Genomic DNA, 27,247 nt, shown 5'->3' with positions numbered 1-27,247 from the left:
ACTCCTAGACTACAGCTGGCTTGCCATCCACTTTTGCTCCTATAAATTATTCTCTATACAACAGCCAAGATGGGGCTTTTCAAAATACAAACCATGTCATGCCCCACTTAGGACCTAGCATGGCTTCTACGTGCCTAAAGAAAAGTCCTGCATTTTCTAGATCCTTCCCCACCTTCAACCTCACCTTTTCCTTTGTTGTGTGTGACATTGATTTGAAATTACTGTCAATAGATCTATTTTCATTTCATTTAAGTTTTCTAACAGGTTTTTTACAGGAATATGAAAAAGCTATTGATTTTTATTTTAGACAGTCTACAAGTAGGTAATATTTCAAAACATCACTTAGGTTAAAAATTTTTTTGCAATACGCGTATAGAAGGAATGAACCAAAACAAACCAACTCTCCCTCAAACCCTGAATTCCTTTGTCATATAGCTTGAAATTTTATTCTGGTTTCAGTAAGAAAAAGAAACTTTATAGAGTGCAATATTCTCCCTTCTACATAGGAATAGAAGAAACCAATACAGGGCAATGAGAATTATGGGAAAATGCCAACATCTAGTTTTCCATTTTCCTAATCATTCAAATTTCTCCTTAAGGTTCTACTTTGCTTTTATGCAGCTCTCAATCTGAGTGAATAAATATTGGTCATAACATCAAGATACATTTTCTGTTATTTGTCTAGTGGTGCTTTTTGTACCACTATATTTAACCTTATTCCATATTTAAATGAACCCATAAATTTGGGGTAACTTTACTAAGCCATTAACATTTTCTGTGGGGATAAAGCATGGCTCCTGAGGTTTTAGCATGGAAAAAATTTTTTCCTTTCCTTTCTTTCTTTTTCTTTAAACTCAGTTAAAAATAATTTGTCTGGACATTTTAAAGTCTTAAGATTACCAAAAACAAATAAAGAAGATAATAGAGACATTGGTTTGATTTCAGTGGTTACTTGTATTCTAGCAATTCAAAAATAAATAAGTAAAACTGAAAATAATTCCTACTTAAAAGTTCTGGGAGAAGACTATTAGAAGATGTTTATTAATTTAGTGTGATCTGTATGAACTGACACCTTTGGCTATTTTGAAAGTTTTGCGATGGGTCAAAAGATTTTCAATTCACATGTCTTAAAGGGAGTATTAGAAAATATGAGGATATTTCAGTAACAAAAGTATCTCAAATTAATCTGTTTGAGACACTCTATGTACATTTTTTATGATTTGTGAGCTGCTACTCATTTTTATGAGTTTTTAAGAACTTTCTCTCACTAGCACTCCCTTAAAATATCCCAATAGTTTGTATAACTTTAGCAAATAATACTTCTGTAGTAATTGGCCAGGAAATAAATATCACTTGCAAGGGCCAGAAAATAAATCTTAATTCAACACAACAATTCAATAGCTTTCTTCTTTTAGTATATATACAGAGATTGATTTTGGCTTTGTTATGGGACATCTGCATCCAAGCATATAATTTATTCTAACCAATCATTTTCTTACTCTATCTTAATAGCTTTCATGACCTCTACTCACTCAGTAGACTATAAGAGCAGTTACACTTGTCTTACTGATTTTATATTTGCTTTAGGGGAGACATAAAGGAATAGGAAGAACCAATAAAGATGGTTTAACCAAATGCTAACAGAGCAAATCTAATACATGATAGAAGTAGGGCTACTAGTTTAGACAATCATTCATCTTCAGGAAGCTACTCTATGGTTTACTCAGAATGCCAGAAGAGATAGGCACCTTTACGCCCCTCTCATACTCTCCAGGTATGATTCCACGGTTTAGAACAGTGGTTCTTAAAGCGTAGATGGGGACCAGCAGCATCAGCATCACCTGGGAACTTGTTAAAAGTGCAAATTCATGGGCACCCTCCCAGATCTGCTGATTCAAAACCCCAAAGGGTAGGTCCCAGTAACTTGTATTTTAACAGGGCCTCCAGGCACTTCTGTCCAGTATGCTGCACACAGCTCTGGCACAGTTACTAGCAGAGAGATTACAGCTCCATGTAGAAAGACATGATGGATTAATTACATGTGGATGTATTCTGCCTCTTTCTTAGTGAGCCATGCTCTTCCTCTGGGTAACATATGTGGAGGACATATGCATACCGCCTTAGACGGGAGAAAAGAGAATAGCCCTCCATCTTCTCTATGTGATCTATACAGTTAAGGATTTTTTGTTACATGAGACAGAAATTCCAACACAAACTGGCTCAAGTGAAAAAGAATATTTATTCACTCAATCACTGACGATCTAGAGATTAATGATAGTCATAGGTAGCATTTATTGAACACTGAGTATGTGTCAGGCACTGGTCTAATTGTTTTGCATGAATTAATTCATTAATACTCACAAAGACTCTTTGAAGATAGTAGCATATCTCCATTTTAGAGATGCAGAAACTGAAGCACAGTGAAGGACTGAGATTCAAACCAAGACAGTGGAGCTGGCTTAGGGCTGGCTTGATCAGAGGTCAAGTCATGACCCTGGAAATCTTTCTGCTCCCAAAGTTGAACAGAAGTCCTGAGTCTGACTCACATTAGCTAAGAGTCATAGGCTTCTCTCTGAGCCAATCTTAAATATGGCCAAAGGAATGAGAAGTACTGATTAGCTAGGAACAATCAGGGCCCACCCCCAGAGCTGAGAGTGGAGTGAGAAAATCAACTCTCATCACAGGGTACTGTTTTAAGTGAAGAGGGGAAATGGGTACTACAAAGGAGCAGAGAAGATCACCAGAGGCACTGCTTTGTTACTCAAGACCTCTTTGAGTTCAAGTGGCATTAGCCTCAGGCAAACTAGCTTTGACAAAGAAGCATTTATTGTGTCATATTGTTGAACCATGGGAAGGGGAGAGTTGCATGAGGACTTGAGGGACAACCACCGATGAGCTGTTGCCAAGACTCCCCCTCTTCACCTTCCCAGTTGGATTTTTTTTTTATGGACACTATAATATCAAGCAATTTCATTCTCTGGTTCTGAGTTCAAAGATCCTAGAGAGGAGCTCATATTATCTAAGCTTCGATGAAGGATCCAGCCTTGAGTGACTTAGCAGTGGCTGGACAGCTGAAATAAAAAGAAAAAAGGCTATCTTAAGGTGAGGCCATTGGATGCCTACTCAACAGCCATTCTCTTTTTTTCTCCTTTCAAGTCAAACTCTAATTTTGTTTAGATATCTACTTCCCTTTGCATAGTCCTATCCTTGAGGAGTGGTGGCTCCAAGCTCCAGCTCCAAATGTTGAATCACAATTGATAGAAGATAATCCATCGCAGATATTGTTTTAGGAATGAACATATAATCCAGTTCTGGCCAAAGAGATGCAGGGGGACTCTGCTGAAGGCTTTCTTAGATTGGTTTTCCTCACTGATAAAAAGAAATTTATGGGGTCTTAAAAATAAAACACACACACACACACACAAACTTCTCTAGTTAGCATAAAAGACAACAGCTAAAAACAGAATAAAGGTACTTCTTGAAGTGACCTTGTTCACACCAGAGCTGGCTTTTGCTTTTAATTTGATGACAATTTGTTTATGTCTCTGTTTCATAAATGCTTAGTCATTCCTTCGCCTTTATCTTGAAGTACCCACACATCACATGTGTTTCATTTTAAATTTGTATGAGAAAAATGAAATGACAGCTCTGTATGGTTGGCATTATTCATGTCTCCCTGACTCCACCCTCAACTTTCATTTTAGTAGAGTCTGGTACTGGTTGTGTGTTTCCCATAGGCAAATGCTGGATAGTTTCATTTTTGGTTTTTATAGAATGTTGTGACCTATGAATAGCTGTCTTCTAAGAATTAATAATTTGGACAAATTGATTCAAGTGATCATTATAGCTGGACCATTCTAATGTGTCCCTATTTCACTTTTGCATAAAATAGCTCCACTTTGTTTCTTTCTTCATGATTGATATAAAGGAAGCTAATTGAGAATGAGTGTGATGATATCAAAGAATACTTTTTCAAGAACATGGGTATTATACAAATACAGAGTAAATATATGTCAAAGATTTATTTATTTCCTCAATTAAGGAAGCAGGATGGTCAACTGCTACAAAAGGCATTTGAGGAACTGAGCATTGCTATGCACTGAATAAAAAATGTTGGATTTCTCGGTTAAATACAAACTTGGATAACATCTTAAAGAGCAATAAAACCATATCCTTTGGTTATAATTTCAACCAGACATAAATTATTTGCATCTCTAGCAGACAAAATCCAAGGTAAAATGTAACATTATAGAGTTTGGACTCTGATTGATAATAAAGAGTATGTGAAAGAAAAGTTCATTGCTCTAGAGATTTCAATAAGTCTTAGGTGACTCTATTAAACAATGCTCCAGTGTGACATTGAAAGCACATGTAATCATCCTTCTACCTTATTTCCAAGATGAAAGCACATGTAATCATCCTTCTACCTTATTTCCAAGATTTTCATATAGTTTAACAGCAATGATGCTACAATGTTGTTATGAAGATTAAATAAAATAATATACATGAAAATGCTTTATACCATAAAGTCTTATAAAATGTAAAGTGAGTTTTTTGTAGGTTATTACTATAGCTATACAATATTCCAAAGGCAAGCTTGACACTTGACATAAAGGAGTCAAGTTAGAGTTCGACTGTCAGGGTTTTTTTGTATTTTTGGTTTTTTTTTTAGATCCTAAAACAGAGACATCATTGGTGTCTCCAATGGCAGGATGAGAATGAATTTATGTCAACTTGGACATGATATGCAGAAAAGATTAGAGGAATCACACATGTTTTTACTACCCCAAGGAGAAACATTGCAAAATAAAATTGTGTTCATTTTGTTGTCCCAACTTGAAGATAATGTTCAGACAAAAACTACAAATGTCCTGCTTTATTAATTCAAGTACTGTGTTGAGCACTAACAAGGTGTTAGTGTGTCTTACTGTGGGGAGACTAAAGGGAATAAGATATTCCTTCTCCACAAGAATCCAGATTTAGCAGCAGAAACTACACAAAAATAACCAGTTGGAACCAAGAGGGAGGGATAATTATTTTGTTTTGAATAATGGCAACATGAAGCTTCGATTAACTTAACTATTGTTTATTTAATCATCTGTAAGTTGGAAGCAAGATTTCTTGTCTTTTACCGGTTACTATTCACACTGAACTGCATATGAAACTATTTCTCTGTCTTCGTATTTTATATTTCATTTCATTTTTTTCTCTTTGTTCTCATAGCTTCAAATATAAAGTAACTGAAGAAAAATAGTAATTGAAAGAGATTCTCTGTAAAATTTTTGATTTTTTAAAATGAGTTTAATAAGTCTAATAAAAATGTTAATTTGTCTAATGCCCAATATTAAAAAGAAGAATACAGACCTGTGTTTGAAGAACCAAATGGAAATAATTTTATATCTCTAGATTTTTCCAGTGACTCTATAAAATTTCATGAGTTTAATAGTAAAAATTTTAGAAAAATAGTAATTTTTTTTTACTATAAACCAGTAAGTTATTATTAACCTAGTTAAGCAAAACCAGAGATATAGCCTATAAAAGAAAAGCAGGACTATTTCACTGAAAACAATAAGAAGAAAGGAGAAGACTACTTCTGAACTGCAGTGATTACTAAAATTAAAAACTTACCCTATCTGTTTCCTTTGTGTTTGTAAAATTCCCCTAAATATGCCTTTCCAATTTTTTGTAGAAAATTATTTAGACTAATAATTACTTGATATTTCATCATAATTCATTCCAGCTTTTCAAGTACAATTTTGGAAAGGCCAAGAGCTGCCTGGAGGATGGAATGCATCTGTGATATTACTAAGCTCCATAAGCTTAATGAAAGGAGAATTCAAATACTGTATATAGTTTGCTACTGTTTGTTCCAGACAGATGTTTGTGTATTATCCCTTTTTATACAGAAACATCGTTATAGCAAACATGTGGTTTTATCTTTAGAATTAGGTTCAATCTAATAGCATTCCAAATAGTTCTGTTAAAAGACCTAGATGCTATCTGGGCTGGAATGGTAAAACCTAGAATTCTCATTCATCAATACAATAATTTAGTTCCATATGCTAACCAGAGATGGTTGCCAAGAAATATTATCAAGTGAGCAAATAAACTGTGGCAGTCATATATAGAGCCTGGTTCCATTCATAGCCAAACTGTAACAGAAGAGCTTACATGTATGTACTGGTGTGGAATGGAAACGAATGTATTCTTTTCTCATTACGCATCTGAGTGGAAGCATATTTTTCTCTTTTCAGTGTTTGAATTCACAGCACTGGAAACAAACAAACAAATAATAATATATATAAATTCATATTATTTTTCATGAGTGTATGTAAATGGATAAAAGGATAAGGGGTTGATAGATGAAGGGGGATTTTGACTTTGCTTTATATACATTTGTGTGTTTGATTTTTTATAGTGAACATATATAATCACTTTTAAAATAAAGTAGAAAATCAAGACAAATAATTTAAAAAAGAAGAGATGAGTTATAAGTACTGACATGGAAATACATATATACTATATACATTAAAAATATATTTTACACGATAAAAGCAAGTTACAGAATAAAACGGTATTATCCTACTTATGTTAGAAAAAGAAAAGCAAACTGTTGAGAGTGATGTTGAAGAGAGACTTTCACTTTTTTCTCTACATACTTCTGTGTTGAACTTAATTTAGTAAGTATATATTTATACATTATTTGTGTTATTTATGAAAAAACAATTTTCTTTTGCTGAGAATCATCTGTTTGTTTTCTTTCTGCTAAAGAATGAGTCCTAAAGAAAGGCTTGAGGAACTTTTTAATATGTAGTCAATGATCAAATCGGAAAAAATCTCTTTCTTTCTGTTTAAGAGTCTCATTAATAAAAAGAATCGCTTGCAAACTTTTCAGAAATAATTTTTGGTATTTTTTCTCAATCTCCCTAAGAAATTAAGTCCTTTATTTCAATATTAATTTTTTCCTGCTTAATAGCTCTAGTGAAATCTTTTAAACTGTTTGATGTTTAAAATATTCTCTTTAATCTTGATAGGGATATTTTGTGTATTTTAATCTGGTCCAGTAATTTTGCTTTCTCGTGGATAGGTGGACTCTTTCATAGAGCTTGCACTTGTACCCCTCAGATGTCTGTTTATTTTTTCCTTTGTGCTCATATTAGTGGAACTGCCATCTTTCTTGCTGGTCATGTGTACCTGAAGGGAGAGATGACAACTCAGATCCGAGCTGATACACCTCTTGGTAAAGATAATGTGTGCTGGAGGGTGACCACAAAAGGAGAAGAGCATCTGGTATTGCATTTTGTAACCTGCCCACCCTCAACCTGTGCCAAACACTGCTTTTTTCTGGGGGCTGTCTCTCCTTGTACTTACCCAGTAGGGGCTTGGTGATGGAAAGCCACTCACTCCTTCTGCACTAGGCAGTTAGTCTATTCTTCCTCCCTAACTTGGGGCCAGTGGTGTCCAGATGAACTACCACCTGTTGCAGGTGCTTGACTGGAACTTAGGTTTTCTGTCCACTCCCATGAACCCAGTAGGGCAGAGGAGGCACTGAGCCGGCCAGTAAAAGGTGAAGAGAGGAAAGTATAGAACTAGAAAGATTTCCTCTAGGTTCTGTGGGACCTGACCCACCTTCTGGTCTCCAAGGACTTTTCACAGTCTTTGATGTACATTCTGGGGTCCCTCAAAATTCTTTTTTACCTTTGTGGCATCTCCAGGTTTGGGTTCAGGGGAAAGATTGAAAAATCATGCTTGTTCATGATCTGATCCTGACCACTGTACCAAGCTCCAGCCTGGAATGTACCTGCCTCCCAAATCTCTTCCCTTACATCTAGCTTAATGCTTCTTGTACTTTAGTTCCTTTCCCCAGGGAAGCATGATGCACAGATTAATATATATTTCCTTATACTTGTCTATATAGTGCTGACCACTGGGACTGTATAAGGATTTCTTCAGTAACTGGCCATCTCCCTAGATGTAAGGTCCGTGAGAGCAAGAAATATGTCTGTTTTGCTTGTTTACAGCTCTATCTATGACATCTATCACAGCGCCTGGACAATAGCTGAGACTCCATGAATATTTTTCAGAGGAAAAGTAAAGGGAAGAAGGAACAAAGATCTATTTTTGTTAAAATGGAACATAATATATGCCTATTCAAGAACAATCTACTTCTGAATTAGTCATGTCTGTAATATATAAAAAGTGTGGAACCACAGACTGGCTTTATCCTGGATGCTAAATAACACTTGGCCTTCTCATTTTATTAATATCTTGTTATAGACCAAATGTAGATGAGTTTTTTGGAAAAGAAACATAATATGTTACAACATCAAATAAAAATTAATTTTGTATTACCCATTGAGAATGAGTAATAAAGTGTTAAACATGTTTAAAACTATTATGAATGAGTCTGCAAAATTCCTAGGATGTAAAGAATTCTTTACTTAAAAGTCTGAAAATCCATGTGAAAAATTAGCAAAAAATTAAGCTTTCTTTGCTGAAAAAATGACCCAGTAAATTAGTGAAGTTTAAATAGTAGAGCAAAAAAAAAAGAAAAATGTTAGGTACACTTTCAAGATTCTCCTTCTAAACACTTTGACAGTTAAATAAGTTCTCCTATCTGTTCTAACATATAAATGAATTACTCAGACCATTGTCTATGTGTTTCCTGACCAGATAGTTCAGTTGCAGGCACATTTCTCAGGTTCTCAGATGCTATTAGTTCATAAGGCTTTTTAAATAACAGACAATGTCAGGATATAAAATGAAGTCACAAGTTCAGACTATTTTTCTTCTGGGGCATCAGGCTATGATAGAAATACTTGGTGCTTGCATGTTACTCTCTTATTTAATCCACTCTTCCCTTTCTGGTACAATAATTTAATCTCGGATACATGAATGGACAAGACGTCTCCCTCTCATGTCCCCCTCCCATATCTATCAAGTTCTCCAGGGTTGTCATCTTCCTTTGTGACCTACAGTTACAGAGTGAAGTCAATTGGTTTACAATGAAGCAAACAAGAAACTTTATCTACAAAATCTCTGCTTTCCTCAATATTAATGTCTTTCACAACACAGTTTCTATTCAGTGCCAATTTGCTTTATTCTTCTTGCCTGTCATTGAGCCAACTTTCACTCCTTCATGTAAAATGCATACTTGTGGAAGTTATCAACTACCAATTGAGGGAGTTCCAAGTGCTAGGAAGGAAAACAAAACAAAGTTCTCCGGGACACAAGGCTTACACTGATAAGTGGAAAGAACCAAATTAAGGCTAACTCACCTAACTTCAGAGCATGACTCAGAGACACAGATCGTGAGTCATGGGCTTTCATTGAGATAAGGCTGGCAATACACATAGAAAAGATCAGTGTACACAAAAACAGGCTGAAAAAACATATAAATCCATCATGAACAGACCAGCTTGTTGCAAAGATGTATATCATGACTAGGACTGTCATATTAATAAAGGTTAGTAGCACCTGTGAAGAAATCAGTGTTTCCAGTGACCCAGAACAGAGTGCATTGTAGAATAGAGGTTCTGCTTATACTGAGCTTGTCACTATGACTATGAATATTTCCAGTGTAAGGAGGAGTTTTGGTAATACTTAGTAGAACAAATAAGGCACTTGAAGACGGGCCATGAGGAGAGAAGCAAAAGCAGGGCACTTCATGCCAAGTCATCTGTGCTCCTGGGCTCATTCTCACTATCTTCCCTGCCATCTGACTGGCCCAAGTCTATGGTTATGACTCCCTCCCTCGCCCACTTCGTGTGTTCTGCCAGCTTTTTGGTATGAAACTCTATTTTCCAGTTCCTCTCTTTGTCATGCTATGGACCATATTGCTTTTTTCCACCCTTGGATTCGTTTTCTGCCAACACTGCTAGGGATGTTACTAGAAATTTAGGTTACTCTGGAGTTTTATCTCCAGCTTTGTTTGTTCCTTGTCTGCCACTTCCTCCACCCTCAACCATATACTAATACATGAACACAAAGATTCTTCACTCTATTTTCTGACTCTATGAGGCATGTTAACCTCTCAGTCAGAATCAGTTGTGGATTTATTATAGATCTTACAGACAGAATCTACTGGGAGATGAAATGGACTGAAGGACATTGATTCCTAGGTAAATGGGAAATAACATATAGATTCAGAGATCTGGAAAGAGTTGAATGTGATAATTGGACATAAAGGTAAACAAGAGAAGTGTTTTTTTGTTTTTTTAAGAGAAGAGTGTCAGATGAGTGAGGATAATGCTTACACAAGTGAGGTAACAACAAGACCACACAGAGGAAGGAACTAGAAAATGAGAGGGGATTTTATGCTGTGGAAGACCGTAAGAACACTAGTCTGAATTTTTGGTAGAAAAACACAGAAGACGAGAGATCAATGGTTATTTTTAGTTCATGTTTCTCTGTTCACTAAATTATTGTATCTGTGAACAGGGCAGATCCCAGACTGTATAGGATAGATTCTGAATTCAAGCAAATCTGCTTTTAGGTCCCAGCTGTACTGGATACTGGTATGTGCACTTGGGCAAGTACAAACCCTCTTGGAGCCTTTGTAAAACAGATGTAATACTTGTATCTGCTTCTTTGGAATAGTTGTTGTTGCTCACTGTCTGTTTCTACCTCCTAAACTCCTTCCCATCAATATTTTGCCCCCATCATGCCATCCATCCTTGCTCTGGTCACCAGTAACATTCATGTTGCTAAATGCATGTATGGTCAGTTCTCAGGACACATTTTACTTAACATGTCACCTGCATTTGGCAGAGTTAAGACCTCCTTCCTTCTCGATACACTTTTTTCTCTTGGCTTGGAGGACACCATGCTCTCCTGGTTTTCCTCCTATGCCACTGGTTGCTGCTTCTTTGTCTCCTCTTACTGGTTTGTCCTTTTCTGCCTGAACTTTCAATGTTGAAGTGCCACAGAGTTTAGTTCTTTTTCTTCTTCTCCATATGCATTCCCTCCCTTAGTGATCTCAACCAGTCTTGTGGATTTAAACTCTACGTATATGCCCTAAGTCTCCCAAGTTTATGTCTTTAGCCCAGACCTCTCTTCTGAACTTTAGAGTTGCGCACCAAATTGCCTACTGAAAACCTCCATTTGGGTGGCTAATGGGGATCTCAAACTTCACATGTCCAAAATGGAACTTCTGGTCTTCTCTCCTTCAGCTCCTTCACCTGCAGTCTTCCCCCTATCACTTGATGATGATCCCAGGCCTACATTTTTGGAGTCAACATTTTTCTTGCTCTTTCTCTCATATCCCACATCTGATCCATCAGCCAACCCTGTTGGTTCTACTTTCAAAATATATCTGATCATTTCTTCCTATTTCCTGTGGTCTTCCCCCAGTCCCAAACACAACATCTTCACCTAGATTATTGCCATAGTTTTCTAACTGGACTCCCTGCTACTAACTTTGCCTCCCTACAGTTTTTTCTTAATACAGAGTTAGAATTGTCTATGAGTCAAATCATGTCAGTCCTCTGCTTAATGCCTTCCAATGGCTTCACATCTCACTCAGAGTAAAAGCCAACTCCTACAAGGCCACCTCTTTCATCCCTCACCCCAGTATCTCTCTGACCTCACTGCTTTCTCTCCTTTCCTTCTTGCTCTCTCATTTCCAAGCACACTAGCCTCTCTGTTCTACTTGAACATGCCAAACATGTCCCCATCTTGGTGCCTTGGAACTGGTTGTTCACTTCACTAGGAATAGTCTTTTCTTCAGATATTCTCATGGCCAACAACCTTTACCCTCAAACCTTTGAGGATTGTTGTATTACAGACTCAGTGTGGCTTACCCAGATCATCTCATTTAAAATTGCAACCTGCCTCACCTCTGGCACTCTTAATCCTCCCCTTAAGCGGCTCTATTTTCCCATAGTAACCATCACTCTAAAAAAAACTATATAATTTGCTTACTTATTATGATTACTGTTTATTACTTAACTTCTCCTGGTAGAAGATACGCTTAAATAGGGCAGGGAGTTTTATCTGTTTGCTTCACTGCTGTATCCCAAGCACCTAGGAAAGGTGCACCTACTGACACACAGTAGGGATTTAATAAATATTTGTTAACTTAAATAAAACTATCTATTGGTTTTAGAGGGTTTTGAGGGTTAAACAACATGCTCTGGACCTTACATCAATACAGTACTTGGCCAGTAGGGCTACAAAGAATGAGAGCTATGAGCAAATATGTAGGATAAGAAAATTCTTCTGTCTTCAGTCTTCCCTTTCCCAATCCCTTTCACTCAATAAGGTCTTTAGTTTTTCTTTCTTAAGACCCCAATAACCAGAAAGTCCATGGAAAGAGCCCAGTAAATTTAATCTTCAAAGCATTTGTATAGAGTAGATCTGTAAATTTGTTGATTATTTGATAACTTATGTCATGTTCCAAAAGATTTCCATTTTGAAAGATGAAAGTAATCTTTAGTCAAAGGAATACATCTCAGATTGGATTTGGGGCCTTCAGTGAACTGAATGAAAAAGGTATTCTAGGGATAGGGTAATTTTTATGATACATCTAAATCATATTACATAGTGGGGCGGTTGTTTCATCAAAGGTTAAGGGTGACCTATAATATATTAAAAAATCTTTAAAGAAAATTAGTCCAAAAAAAGCCCATGATTATAAATACTTCATTTGTCAGAAAATAGTTTTTGTGTTTTTTTTTTTTTTTTTTTTCGGTACGCGAGCCTCTCACTGCTGTGGCCTCACCCGCTGTGGAGCACAGGCTCCAGATGCGCAGGCTCAGCGGCCATGGCTCACGGGCCCAGCCGCTCCGAGGCATGTGGGATCCTCCTGGACCGGGGCACGAACCCGCGTCCCCTGCATTGGCAGGCGGACTCTCAACCACTGCGCCACCAGGGAAGCCTCGGAAAATAGTTTGATGAAATTCAGTCCACTTTGATTAAGCGGGTCGATGGTTTGACATCTTTCCTTACAATACAGAACAAATTCAGTTTCATTTTTTCAAAAGTAAGACAATATATTTGGAAGTAACTGATCAATTTTCAAAGAATTTCTCCCCTGTGAATAATTATATTCACTGTCTTCACTGGCTCTAATTCATTTTACTTAACTTTACAGTATATAAATAAAGATTTTAAACGCAGCTTAAAATGATGGATACAAAAGATAAGCATTGTATATGCCCATTGAGATCACTATATTATTGATTCATTATTGAACATTCCTTGAGTTCTATTATATTATAAGTAGTGTATTAGAGAAGTAATATACAGCCCCGGGCCTCAGGCAGACATAGAGAAAATTAAGATAAAATGTAAAGATGCCACCAAGGGTCCTTGTGCCACCGGAAGCTCCCGCGGGGCTGCTGGGAGGCGGCGGCAGCGCCAAGATGGGGTAACCGAGACCCGCCGTGCGAAAGTGACTTTTACCTAAGATACTCTGGGCAGAACTAATATGCATGGGACTTGCATTTTTGGACCTGACCAGAACCCTGGGGATTTCCACTGGGGCGGTGAACACCCACACCGAGAATCCTAGGCTGCTCCGAGGTTGCAGGGAACATAACAAGTCACCCACTGGGGGTCTTTCTGCCCCTGTACCCCGGGCAGGAGGTGGAGGAAGCCAGCGTCAGCCTGAGGTCCTCCGACAGGGGAAACTCTAACTGTGGCTCCTGAAAGTCCGTGACACGGTTCCTTTTTCTCTCTGACTTGCTCTCCTCCTCCCTCTTGCTCAAAAGAATGACTGGCCACTCCTAGAGCCGGCAGTCACCATCCAGGGGATTCTTTTCACCACAAAGGGTAATTCCTGTCTCATCCCTGCTGTGACGTTGAACCACACAAGCCAGCTAGAAGGTAAAATCATCAGATTCCTGCTCATCAGGGAGGGTGGCCCGGCCAGAACTCACCTCTTCTCCCAGCACAGACTCCGTGCGGCTGGTCCCCTCCCCAGAGGAGCTTGAACAGGGGCCCCCGATGAGAACGAGTTCCCCTTTGGGTGCCCCCCACCGTCTGCCAGGACCCACCAGAGCCCAGGCCCCTCTGCTGCGCCGTCTGTCTCTCCGAGAACATGAGGAATGGCGAGGATCAGATCTGTCCCAAATGCAAAGGGGGCGACTCCCCATCCAAGAGGCCAGGAAGCCTTCTGTCTCAGAAGCAGGATCAGCCCGAGGTGGCCGAGGCTGGAGTGGGTGCCCCGTTGCCGGAGTTGGCTGCTCATTCAAGGGGAGCCCAAAGTTCATGCAGGAGCGTGAGGTCACCGCCCAGGCCACACACCTGAACCTCCTGTTGGGGCTCGTGAAACCCAGCTGGGCTCTGGCCTGGGCTCTGGCCTGGGCTCTGGGCTCATGGCCCTGGAGCGGAATCTGTCAGACCTGCAGCTGCAGGGGCCTGTGGAGGCGGCTGGGGACCTAGAGGTGGACTGCTACCGGGTCCCCTGCTCCCAGAGCCAGGAGGAGCTGGCCCTGCAGCACTTCACGAAGGAGAAGCTCCTGACTGAGCTGGAGGGGAAGCTGTGCGTGTTTGAGAACATTGTCGCTGTCCTCAACAAGGAGGTGGAGACCTCCCACCTGGCCCTGGCCACCTCCGTCCACCAGAGCCGGCTGGACCGTGACTACATCCTGAGCTTGGAACGGAGGCTGGTGGAGCTGCAGCAGACCCTGGCCCAGAAAGACCAGGCCCTGGGCAAGCTGGGGCAGAGCTCCCGCCTCACGGAAGAGGCCTCCTACAATGGCACCTTCCTACGGAAGGTCACGAGTGCCACCAGGCGGCGCCATGAGTCAGCCTGCGGCAGGACCGCCAGCCTCTTCTCCCCGGCTGTCTACACTGCCAAGTACCGCCCCAGAGTGAAACCAGTGTGGCCAGCAGCTGCCCACTCTTCTTTCCCCTCAACAAGCTGCAGTCGCCCAAGCATGCCTACGTGAAGGACAACACCATGTTCCTCAAGTGCATCGTGGAGACAAATGCTTAGGGCAGGAGGGGCCGAGCAAGCTGCACGTGGGTCCCGAGGGAGCCCCCTCTCAGACGGGGGTTCAGCAAGATGACTGAGGTCTTGCGCTTGGTGCCCAAGATCCCAAGGCACAGTGATGGGCCAGGGCTGGCATGGTGTGAGCCGAGCGGACATATTGACAGCGGCTAGCCATCTGCTTAGTGTGGCAGGACCTTGGACTGGGCCTGCAAAGGCACAGGGTCCCTAAGCCGGTGGTGCAGGACTGACCCCTCTGCACTGACCATGCAGCACTGGAGTCCTGAGACCACCCCGGCCCTGAATGTTGAGATGGGCTCCGGCCAAGATGGGGAGGGTGTGGGGAAAGATGCTCCAGGGATGGGAAGACCTCTGCAGGCCGCCACGGAGAGTGAGCTTGCTCTCGTCCTGCTTGGGATCAGAACCAGGACCAGGGGGTGGAAGTGACAGGGTGCCAGTGCGAATTCAATCTGTCCCAGCCTGGACCGAGTTCCCCAGCCCTGGAGGTGAACAAGCAAAACCAGGGGCTATGCAGGGCTCAGAATAGCGTGAACAATATATGCACCATTTTCATTAAAAAATATGCACATATATTTTATATTTATTTCATATAATATATATCCATATACTTGTTTCATAAATAGACTTCGTATTTATACTGAGAATATTTCGAAAAAGACATACAGGAAACTGGGAACCTTAGTGTTGTCAGGGTAGGGAATAAATTGTTGAGGGTCAGGATGGGGTGAGACGTTTCACTTATATCTTTATGTTTTGAATTTTGACAGTATGAATCACAAAACAAAGTATGAAAAGAGTTCTACTTCCAACAGTTTATAAACTACTCATTCTAATTTAGCTTCTTAATTTAATTTAATTTATTAATTTTTTAAAAAATAAATTATTTATTTATGGCTGCCTTGGGTCTTCATTTCTGCACGCAGTCTTTCTCTAGTTGCAGCTAGCGGGGGCTACTCTTCGTTGCGGTGCGCAGGCTTCTCATTGCGGTGGCTTCTCTTGTTGTGGAGCACAGGATCTAGGTGCGAGGGCTTCAGTAGTTGTGGCACAAGGGCTTAGTTACCCTGCGGCATGTGGGATCTTCCCGGACCAGGGCTCGAACCCGTGTCTCTTGCATTGGCAGGAGGATTCTTAACCACTGTGCCACCAGGGAAGTCCCTATTTTATTTTATTTTATTTTATTTATGTAAGTTTTTTGGCCATGCTGTGTAGCATGCGGGATCTTATTTCCCCGACCAGAGATCGAACCTGCACCTCCTGCAGTGGAAGCACAGAGTCCTAACCAATGGACTGCAAGGGGAGTCCAGGCTTCTTTATTTTAAAGAAGAAGAAAACAAGACCCAGACAGTGGTGACAGAAGGTTACTCAGCTTTCTGCAGACAGGACCAGAGCTAGAGCCTAGATTTCTTGCCTCTGAGTTCAGGGCAAAGTCTATAATAGCAGACAGAAAAGCAAACATGTAACTGAATATTATGAAGAAATCCATTAAGGAAACAAAACCAAAATTGACAGTATATTTTAATTTCATGTTATGCTTTTATGGTCTGATACAAAATATTCCGAAAGTGTTGCCACCTCTCATCTACTGAAGGTGATAGTTATTTCTTCATCTTATGGCATGGTCTTGAGTAGATTTCTTCAACAGTGGTGACAGAAATTGAGCCTTCTTTATCTCTCACAGGTTTTCCTTTGTGATCAAGATCTTATGTTTGTGAGATAACTCCCTAAGGTCAGAAAAAATTATCTGTATGTGAGGAAAGGAGATTTCTTCTGTGCCATGCTGAGAGACACCATTTCCTTTAAGACTTGGATCCAAACTCTCTTCTTCAAACACATTAGCTTTGTTTATTTTTCCTGAATTATTTTCTCTCTTGATTGTGCCTTAATTCTATGTCACTTCAAGTCTCAAAGCTAAAATTTATGCAATGTGTCCTTCTTTTCAATTAAATTGTACAAACACCTAAAGAAGCTCCAATCATGCTCCAGGTACCATGTTAGGGACTTAGGATTAAAAAAGGTGAATAATACAAAGCTTCTGGCTTCACACACCTCAGTTTAATCAGGGATACAAATATATCCATTTAAAAATTATTAATTAAGGGTTTACTATATGCCAGTCATTATTTGGGCTGTTGGAGATACAGCAGTGAAGAAAACATACAGAAATTCTCCTGCTCAATATTCTGTAATAACCTAATTGGGAAAAGAATAGATACATATATATGTATAACTGAATCACTTTGCTGTACACCTGAAACTAACACAACATTGTTAATCAACTATACTCCGATATAAAATAAAAAGTTAAAAAAATACACAAATCCTAACTACTAAAAATCAAGGAAATTTTATAATGGATTAGATATTAGCCAATATGAGGGGATTATTATTAATTTTCTAGGTGTGATAATTACTATGGTTATATAAAATACTTTATCTTAAGATATGCTTGCTGACATATTTAGAAGAGAAGTGTCAGGATGTATACAACTTGCTATCACACAATTCAGGAATATTTTCAAATTGATCCTATTAAAATCTTTCAAGAGTTCTCCTTTGTGATCAAGTGGTATATTTGTGAGATAATTGCCTATAATTAGAGGGTACTATCTGTATTTATTTTATAAAAATTTTAAGTACTTATTTGCATCTTTTTCCAGATAGGTAAAGCAAATAATTAAAGTATGTTAACAATCATCAACTCTAAGTGATGAGTAGAAGAGGGTTCATTGTATAATTCTTTAGACTTTTTTTTGTATAAGAGGTACAAACTACTATGTATAAAATAAATAAGTTACAAGGATATAGTGTACAGCACAGGGAATTTTAAACCACCATGCTGTACACCTGAAACTAATATAATATTATAAATCAACTATACCTCAATTTAAAAAAAACCAATTTTTTTGTTTGATATTTTTCTTTTATTAGAGAGTTGGAAAAATATCTGTGCAATGGAGCATACACACTAGAGGGTGGAAACAGGCATAAAGAAAGAAATAAGTAAAATATGTTAGATGATGATAAATACTGTGGGGAATCATAAAACAGGAAGGGAGATGAAGGATATAGTTTTAACACAAATAATTTATAAATCTATGTACTTGAATAATATTTAAAGTCTTATGGGCACAATGACTAAAGAGTGACTTCTTTTCTGTGTGGTGGACAGGAAAGATATTGAGTAAAAATTACTGGAGCAAGATCTTAAAGGATAAGTGGAAATTTTGCTAAAAGAACAAGAAGGGTAGGGGCTAACCCCCAAGAGGGTATTCCAGGACAGATTAATAGTGAGAATGAATGATTCCCAAGCTCTGCTAAAAAGATTTTGGTTCAGGAGTCCTGCAATTTGCATGTTATAAAGCTCCACAGATAATTCTAATGTGCTCCAAAAATTGAGTTACTGTAGCAGAAACAGGTATAGTTTGTGGGAAAAGAGAAAACGGGGAAGTGGTTGGAAGTACAAACTGTTGCTAAGCAAGAAAGAGGCTTTATAACAAGATAAAGATTTTGAAATTTGTCCTGCAGGCACATGGGAGCCATAAAAGGCTTTTAATCGTGGGAGTTACATGAGTGATCATATCTGAATTTTAGAAAAATAACTCAGATGCTGTGTTTAGGTAAGAGGAAGAAGGGAGATACTAGAGGCAGGGAGACCAGTTACGCTACCCCAGTAATTTAAATGCAAGTTGATGAAATCTGCCATAGGTCCCTGGACCTCGAAATAAGAAGGGAGGGAGACTAGATAGATCTTAGTCATGTGATATGAGTGAGAAGGACTCCAGATTTCCTGGTTTTGTGAGCCACTAACAAACTTAAGGCAAGTAGAAGAAACAGGTTGGCATGTGTAGAGAGGATACATCAACTTGCATCTCTTCAAGAGCTTGGGGGACACAAACATGGATTTATTCAGAAGGCAAAGGGAAACACAACCCTGAAGTTTGAATAAATTTGGGGTACAAGAAATAAAGATTTTGGACACATTACCTTATGTGTGGTATGTTGGAGCCCTGGGTCTTGCTGGGAAAAGTTACTGATACCTGTGGAAGATACAGAGCAAAAGAGAAGAAAATGTGAGCTGTATTTAAGAAATCGTCAGAGGAAGAAGAGGCAATGAAAGCCACTCATTCTTTTATGCCAAAGAGTTTAGAAATTCTTCCAAGACAGAGCAGTGTCTTTTACTTCCTTTGTACCCAATTTCCAAGGCATTCGTGCAGCACATATGACAGGTATTTAATAATTGCTTTCTGCATTGATGACCTACTGGTATGTGTAAGAATGTGCTTTTTGCCTATTAGTAATATTTCTGAAGTCTAGATGAAGGCCTTAGAGCCTAGTATCAAATACCAACGTTATGATTAATGAATCAAAGAAAACAAAGCATATTAAAACTGAGCTTCCTGAGCTGTTTTTTTAGCCCAAAAAACAGTTAGTTAGTTGTTTATAACTCAACTTAAATCTATTAACTAAAAAAAAAAAGAGTTCAGACATAGACTACTCACATGAATTTTCCAAGTGGTTTAAGAATTATGTGTAGATCAACTCTACTTCAATAAAAAATAGATTAAAAATTATACGTTAACATTTCTATAGATATTTTATTCTTTTTTGTCTAACATTTTGGGTTCTTTTTCTCACAGTAAAACATTAGTCCTAATAAATTTTAAACATTTAAAAATGTATATGATATCATTTATATTGCTCTTGCCAGCTATTAACGACACTTCAAAAGTCATACCATGAACTATTTAATACCTTTCTAAGAAAAAGATAGTCTTCTGACTACAGTGACTCTTGCAGCTACTTGTAGCTTATTTTAACAGTTAGACTAATTGAATGAAAGGCAACACTCAAATTGTAAGTTGTATGAGCATTGTCTCATCAGATCATATAGTAAACCAGAATAAACAAAAGACCAAAATTCTGCATGAATTATTAAGTGAAAAGAAGAAAACTAAAATCAATTATAAGAAAACTAAAATCATAACAAATCAATCAATTATTATAAGATTAGCAATGCTTACTCATATGTCAGCTGGATGACCTTCAAACCACGAAGACGTGCAGATGTGTTGAAAGAGATGAGGAAGAAAAGCATAATATTTATTGGACCTGGTGGCATCTTATAGGATTCCGGCTCATAATTTCCTAAATGACTCAGTGGCATTGCACAATTGATGTTTTGAAAAAATCAGTTACTTAAAGTAACTCCAAAGAACTAAATGGTGCTTTACTGACCTACATTATTAAAATCCGTCTCCAGTTTACCAAAACACACTCTAGAATGGTGTTTACCCGCTGGATCGGCTAATCTCTATTTCATTAAAAGTATCTTAAGAACCCTTACCACACACATCGATCTATTTAATTTGCTTTATAAGTCTAAATAACTGTAGGAGTCAGAGCCATTACCCCTTCAGTATTCCCTTTGTTATTTTGAGCTTCTTTAAAAGATGTTTTACTCATGTAAAACATCTGAATATAAACTTCAGCAGAATAATTATTCTTTATTCAGGAAGAGGCAGAAAGTATGGGGAACTTAAAACAAAATTAGAGCAATGGCAAAAACTTCAACCCAGAAAAATGGATTTCTTTTCAATTTACAGCATAAAAACAATCCTGAAAAAATAAATACCATGACTTACACAAGTTTCCATCACTAAAAGTTGTTCTTCAGTAGAAAACCAAACCACAAGTATGTGTAAGAAGTGATAGGGGACAGGGCTCTGATATTTATTTGTTTGATCAAATTCATTCGTTCTTGTTCACTGCTATATAAATAATTTCATCAGGAACTAGAAAAAAAGGCAGTTAGTAACTTTATGCACACGATTGGAAGGTTAATGTTTTTCAATTCCAAGAATTTAGCACTAGGTAAATCTTTGTTGTAGCTGATAATTATTAATTTACAATAAAAAGCATAAATTGTATTCTGGCATAAGTTTTGCTTTCCTGGGGTATACGTATACTGACTAGCATCATGTCTGTTCACTCACTTATCTTAGCTATGTTAATAAAATTATGAAGTTGTAACTTGAAGCAAGTGTTTAGTTTGCTAACATTCCTTTAGGAAATATACTATGTTTAGACAGACTTGTAAAACAATCAGCTTCCGGACCAAACATCTGATAAACTGTAAAGCAGGAATAGGTACTTTAATTTTAGACAGAGTAATGATGACTTATTTCCTCTCATTGCAGGTTGGTGGCTTCTTTTATCTAGGACCAGTGTTGAGCGGGAAGGCATTGCAACCGGGCTTTGTTCAGACTAGGGGAATATGTTCCGTAACACTTCTAATAGGAGTTGTGTCACAGCCTCACTTAGTGTCCAGACTTATGAAGCCCAAAAACTTTTTTCTATAATAATTAGGTTGTAATTTACTGAAGGAGTTAATTGCTTTTTTTGTATGCCAAAAGCATGCTTTGGGAATAACCGATCCTAACATTTAAGTCAGTGTAGGGAATCTGAGAAAGTCTGTGCCTCTGTAAGCTAGCGTTTGGAGATATTTCTGAAATTTGTATTAGAAAAACATTTTCAAAGAGATATTCATCTCCTTTTCTTTTGTTCTCCCCCTAAATGAACAGAGGGATTTCTGCAATTTGGCTTGAAGAAAATGAAGAACAATAAAATTAGATCATTGCCCTTTTTTTTTTCATTTTCTTCAAATCTCCACCAAAGGCTCTTAAATGACATAAATGTTAATTTATGACAAAACAGCTATTGTGTTTGTTCACTTCTAACAGCCAAAATGATTGTGTGAAAACTCTAGTCTCTATTGTTCCTTTATTGGGAAAGTCTTTGAAAAACAAAAAGATTTTGATGAACTTCAAAAAGGTGTGATGGCCAATTGTTTGAACTCCTGTGAGAGAATTCTCCCACTTATTCATAGAACACAGTGTGGTAATGTTGGAAACTCAAATCTACACAGGATGTTAGTGCCTGCACACGTGTCTGCCGCTGTGATGTGGCAAGTACAATACCTCCAGGCTTATAAGGAGATCAGCTGTAAACAGGATGCTCAGTAACAGCTACGGACACAGTGCCTCTCTCCTTGGAGAGAGAAGAGGTTTGAAGGTTATTAATGGCAACATTCTACCGGAGTAAATATGAAAAACACATTCAAATCCTCTTCCAAAGAACTTTTATTTATTCTTTATTATGTTCCAAATACAAAATCCTATTTTAAGCCATAGATGTTAATAAAAGTATAGAATATTCCTCAAATATTCCAACCACAGTACATATATATGTTCTTTTTTTTTTAAAGAAGCACTTCATTTTATCATAAATAAAAAATAAAGCACAAAGAGAGATTTGATCTGGTTATTTCTGAGTTCTCTTCAGATCAAAGATAATAAGAGTTTGTAATTCTATGCAGTATATAGAAATGGCTTTTTGATTGACTTAAAAGTAAATTTTTCTGTACGTTAATTTTACAGGAGTTAAACTATATCATTATGTTAAGGTATAGAACTTATTTAGTAGGGTTTATATTGCTGTAAATATTGAGCTTATAACTGTTGGCCTTTCTATCACTTTTGGAAAGATACAAGCTAAGCAACATATTAATAATTGTCTTTGGTTGGGGCTAGCTGCTCGGGAAAGCCAATGGAAGACCTTTTAGGCAGTACATTTATTTTCTGTGAGCTGTCTCTCTGATATCCTTATTAATAGTCAATAATCAGTTGTGGTCAGTTTCAGTTCTTTTATTTTTAAAATTTTTTAAAAATAAATTTATTTATTTATTTTTGGCTGCATTGGGTCTTCGTTGTATTGCGTGGACTTCTCATAGTGGTGGCTTCTCTTGTTGAGGAGCACGGGCTCTAGGGGCATGGGCTTCAGTAGTTGTGGCTTTCGGACTCTAGGGCACAGGCTCAATAGTTGTGGCACACGGGCTTAGTTGCTCTGCGGCATGTGGGATCTTCCCGGACCAGGGCTTGAACCTGTGTCCCGTGCATTGGCAGGTGATTCTTAACCACTGTGCCACCAGGGAAGTCCCAATTTCAGTTCTTTTAAAGGGCAGAATCAGTGTGATGAATCAAAAGAAGGTAGAAAGGAATCCAACTTTCCAAAGAAGTGCTTTGTCATATCCAATTCCCCAAATCATTATTACTATTTTTAGGCTTTCTCTTTCCTTTCTCCACATTTTCCCTCAGCCTTGCCACCTTACACATACCCACCGCTCCTTGCCTCCTTGCAGTGAAACTGAAGTCAGAAAGAACCCAAAACTTCACCCCAGCCCATTTTTACCTCTATTTTTGATTGCTTCTCCCTCCTGTCCTCTTGACCAATCTTCTTTCTGCTCTCAGTTCTTGCTTCATGCATTAGCGTCTCATTCAAATGCATCTCACTTGAGATGACTCTGCAGTGAGGGGTTCTTTTTTTTTTCCAGCTTTATTGAGGCATAATTGACAAATAAAATTTCATATATTTAAGTTGCATAAGATGATTTGATATACATGTACATTGTAAAATGATTACCATAATCAAGTTAATTAACACATCCATTATCTTAGTTATCACTTTTTGTCTGTGTGTGTGGTGAGAACACTTAAGATCTACTCTGTTAGCAACTTTCAAGTATACAATACGGCATTATAAACTGTAGTTCCCTTGCTGAACATTAGATCCTCAGAACGTATTCCTCTTATAACTGAAAGTTTGTACTTTATTTACCTATCTATTTATTTATTTATTGAAGTATAGTTGATTTACAACATTGTGTTAGTTTTAGGTGTACGGCTAAGTGATTCAGTTTTATATATATATATATATATATATATATATATATATATATATATTCTTTCTCAGATTCTTTTGCTTATAAGTTTTAAAAAAATTTTATCTATTTTTTATACAGCAGGTCCTTATAAGTTATCCATTTTATACATATTAATGTATACATGTCAATCCCAATTGCCCAGTTCATCCCACCCCCAACTCCCGCCACTTTCCCCCCTTGGTGTCCTTAACGTTTGTTCTCTACATCTGTGTCTCTATTTCTGCCTTGAAAACCGGTTCATCTTTCCCATTTTTCTAGGTTCCACATATATGTGTTAATATAGGGTATTTGTTTTTCTCTTTCTGACTTACTTCACTCTGTATGACAGTCTCTAGATCCATCCACGTCTCTACAAATGACTCAGTTTCGTTCCTTTTTCTGGCTGAGTAATATTCCATTGTATATATGTACCACATCTTCTTTATCCATTCGTCTGTTGATGGGCATTTAGGTTGCTTCTATGTCCTGGCTATTGTAAATAGTGCTGCAATGAATATTGGGGTGCATGTGTCTTTTTAAATTATGGTTTTCTCTGGGTATATGCCCAGTAGTGGGATTGCTGGGTCATATGGTAATTCTATTTTTAGTTTTTTAAGAAACCTCCATACTGTTCTCCATAGTGGTTGTATCAATTTACATTCCCACCAACAGTGCAACAGGGTTCCCTTTACCCTACACTCTCTACAACACCCTCTTAGAACTGCTTTTGCTGCATCCCATAGGCTTTGGATCATTGTGTTTTCATTGTCACTTGTCTCTAAGTGTTTTTTGATTTCCTCTTTCATTTCTTCAGTGATCTCTTGGTTATTTAGTAACATAGTGTTTAGCCTCTGTGCGTTTGTGTTTTTTATGCTTTTTCCCCTGTAACTGACTTCTAATCTCATAGTGTTGTTGTCAGAAAAGATGCTTGATATGATTTCAGTTGTCTTAAATTTACTGAGGCTTGATTTGTGATCCATGGTGTGATCTATCCTGGAGAATGTTCCATGTGCACTTGAGAAGAAAGTGTAATCTGCTGTGTTTGGATGGAATGTCCTATAAATATCAATTAAATCTCTCTGGTCTATTGTGTCATTTAAAGCTTCTGTTCCCTTATTAATTTTCTGTTTGGATAATCTGTCCATTGGTGTAAGTGAGGATTAAAGTCCCCCACTATTATTGTGTTACTGTCAGTTTCTTCTTTTATAGCTGTTAGTCATTGCCTTATGTATTGTGCTCCTATGTTGGGTGCATATATATTTATAATTGTTATATCTTCTTCCTTTATTGGTCCCTTGATTATTATATAGTGTCCTTCCTTGTCTCTTGTAACATTCTTTATTTCAAGACTATTTTATCTGATATGAGTATTGCTACTCCAGCTTTCTTTTGGTTTCCATTTGCATGGAATATCTTTTTCCATCCCCTCACTTTCAGTCTCTATGTGTCCCTAGGTCTGAAGTGGGTCTCTTGTAGACAGCATATATATGGGTCTTCTTTTGTATCCATTCAACAAGCCTGTGTCTTTTGGTTGGAGCGTTTAATCCATTCATGTTTAAGGTAATTATCGATATGTATGTTCCTATGACCACTTTCTTACTTGTTTTGCATTCGTTTTTGTAGGTCCTTTCTTCTCCTGTGTTTCCCACTTAGAGAAGTTCCTTTAGCATTTGTTGTAGAGCTGGTTAGGTGGTGCTGAATTCTCTTAGCTTGTGCTTGTCAGTAAACCTTTTGATTTCTCCATTGAATCTGAATGAGATCCTTGCAGGGTAGAGTAATATTGGTTGTCGGTTCTTCCCTTTCATCACTTTAAGTGTATCATGCCACTCCCTTCTGGCTTTTAGAGCTTCTGCTGAGAAATCAGCTGTTAACCTTATGGGAGTTCCCTTGTATGTTATTTGTCATTTTTCCCTTGCTGATTTCAGTAATTTTTCTTTGTCTTTAATTTTTACCAGTATGATTACTATGTGTCTCGGCATGTTTCTCCTTGGGTTTATCCTGTATGGTACTCTCTGTGCTTTCTGGACTTGGGTGGCTATTTCTTTGCCCATGTTAGGGAAGTTTTTGATATAATCTCTCAAATGTTTTCTCTGATCCTTTCTCTCTCTGTTCTTCTTCTGGGACCCCTATAATTCAAATGTTGTTGCATTTAATATTGTCCCAGAGGTCTCTTAGGCTGTCTTCTTTTCTTTTCATTCTTTTTTCTTCATTCTGTTCCACAGCAGTGAATTCCACCTTTCTGTCTATCTTTCAGGTCACTTATCCGTTCTTCTGCCTCAGTTATTCTGCTATTGATTCTGTCTAGTGTTTTTTTCATTTCAGTTATTTTATTTTTCATCTCTGTTTTTTTGTTCATTAATTCTTCTAGGTGTTTGTTAAACATTTCTTGCATCTTCTCCATCTTTGCCTCCATTCTTTTTCCGAGGTCCTGGATCATCTTCACTATCATTATTCTGAATTCTTTTTCTGGGAGGTTGCAAATCTCCATTTCATTTAGTTTTTTTTCTGGGGTTATATCTTGTTTTATTCATCTGGTACATAGCCCTCTGCCTTTATCTTGTCTATCTTTCTTTGAATGTTGTTTTTTGTCCACAGGTTGCAGGATTGTCATTTTTCTTGCTTTTGCTGTCTGCCCTCTGGTGGATGAGGCTATCTAAGAGGCTTGTGCAAGTTTCCTGGTGGGAGGGACTGGTGGTGGGTAAAGCTGGCTGTTGCTCTGGTGGGCAGAGCTCAGGAAAACTTTAATCCACTTGTCTGCTAATGGGTGGAGCTGGGTTCCCTCCCTGTTGGTTGTTTGGCCTGAGGTGACCCAACACCAGAGTCTACTGCGCTCTTTGGTGGGGCTAATGGTGGACTCTGGGAGGGGTCACGCCTAGGAGTACTTCCCAGAACTTCTGCTGCCAGTATCCTTGTCCTCACTGTGAGACCCAGCCACCCCCACCTCTGCAGGAGACCGTCCAACACTAGCAGCTAGGTCTGATTCAGTCTCCTACAGGGTCACTGCTCCTTCCCCTGGGTCCTAATGCTCACACTACTTTGTGTATACCCTACAGGATTATAGTCTCTTTTCCCCCCAGTCCTGTCAAAGTCCTGCAATCTAATCCTTTTAGCTTTCAAAGTCTGATTATCTAGGAATTCCTCCTCCTGTTGCTGGACCCCCAGGTTTGGAAGCCTGACGTGGGACTCAGAACCTTCACTCCTTTGGGTGGACTTCTGTGGTATAAGTGTTCTCCAGTTTGTGAGTCACTCACCTAGCAGTTATGGGATTTGATTTTATTGTGATTGCGCCCCTTCTACTGTCTCATTGTGGCTTCTCCTTTGTCTTTGGATGTGGGGTATCTTTTTTGGTATCTTTTTTGGTGTCTTCCTGTCAACGATTGTTCAGCAGTTAGCTGTGATTCTGGTGCTCTCGCAAGAGGGAGTGAGAGCACGTCCTTCTACTCTGCCATCTTCTTCCTTATAATTTATTACAAAATATTGAGTAGAGTTCTCTGTGCTATATGGTAGGTCCTTGTTGGTTATCTATTTTATAT

General features: G+C 38.3%; 1 pseudogene; it reads left to right on the top strand.

Moving 5' to 3' along the window:
- The first annotated feature begins 13,295 nt into the window (after positions 1 to 13,295).
- On the top strand, positions 13,296 to 14,894 carry LOC132530461 (TNF receptor-associated factor 1-like; annotated as a pseudogene).
- The last annotated feature ends 12,353 nt before the right edge of the window (positions 14,895 to 27,247 follow it).

This window comes from Lagenorhynchus albirostris, chromosome 12, assembly GCF_949774975.1.
Source record: "Lagenorhynchus albirostris chromosome 12, mLagAlb1.1, whole genome shotgun sequence".
Classification (NCBI taxonomy): domain Eukaryota; kingdom Metazoa; phylum Chordata; class Mammalia; order Artiodactyla; family Delphinidae; genus Lagenorhynchus; species Lagenorhynchus albirostris.
Note: the sequence above shows the minus strand (reverse complement) of the source record. Positions and strands in the feature narration are given on the sequence as shown.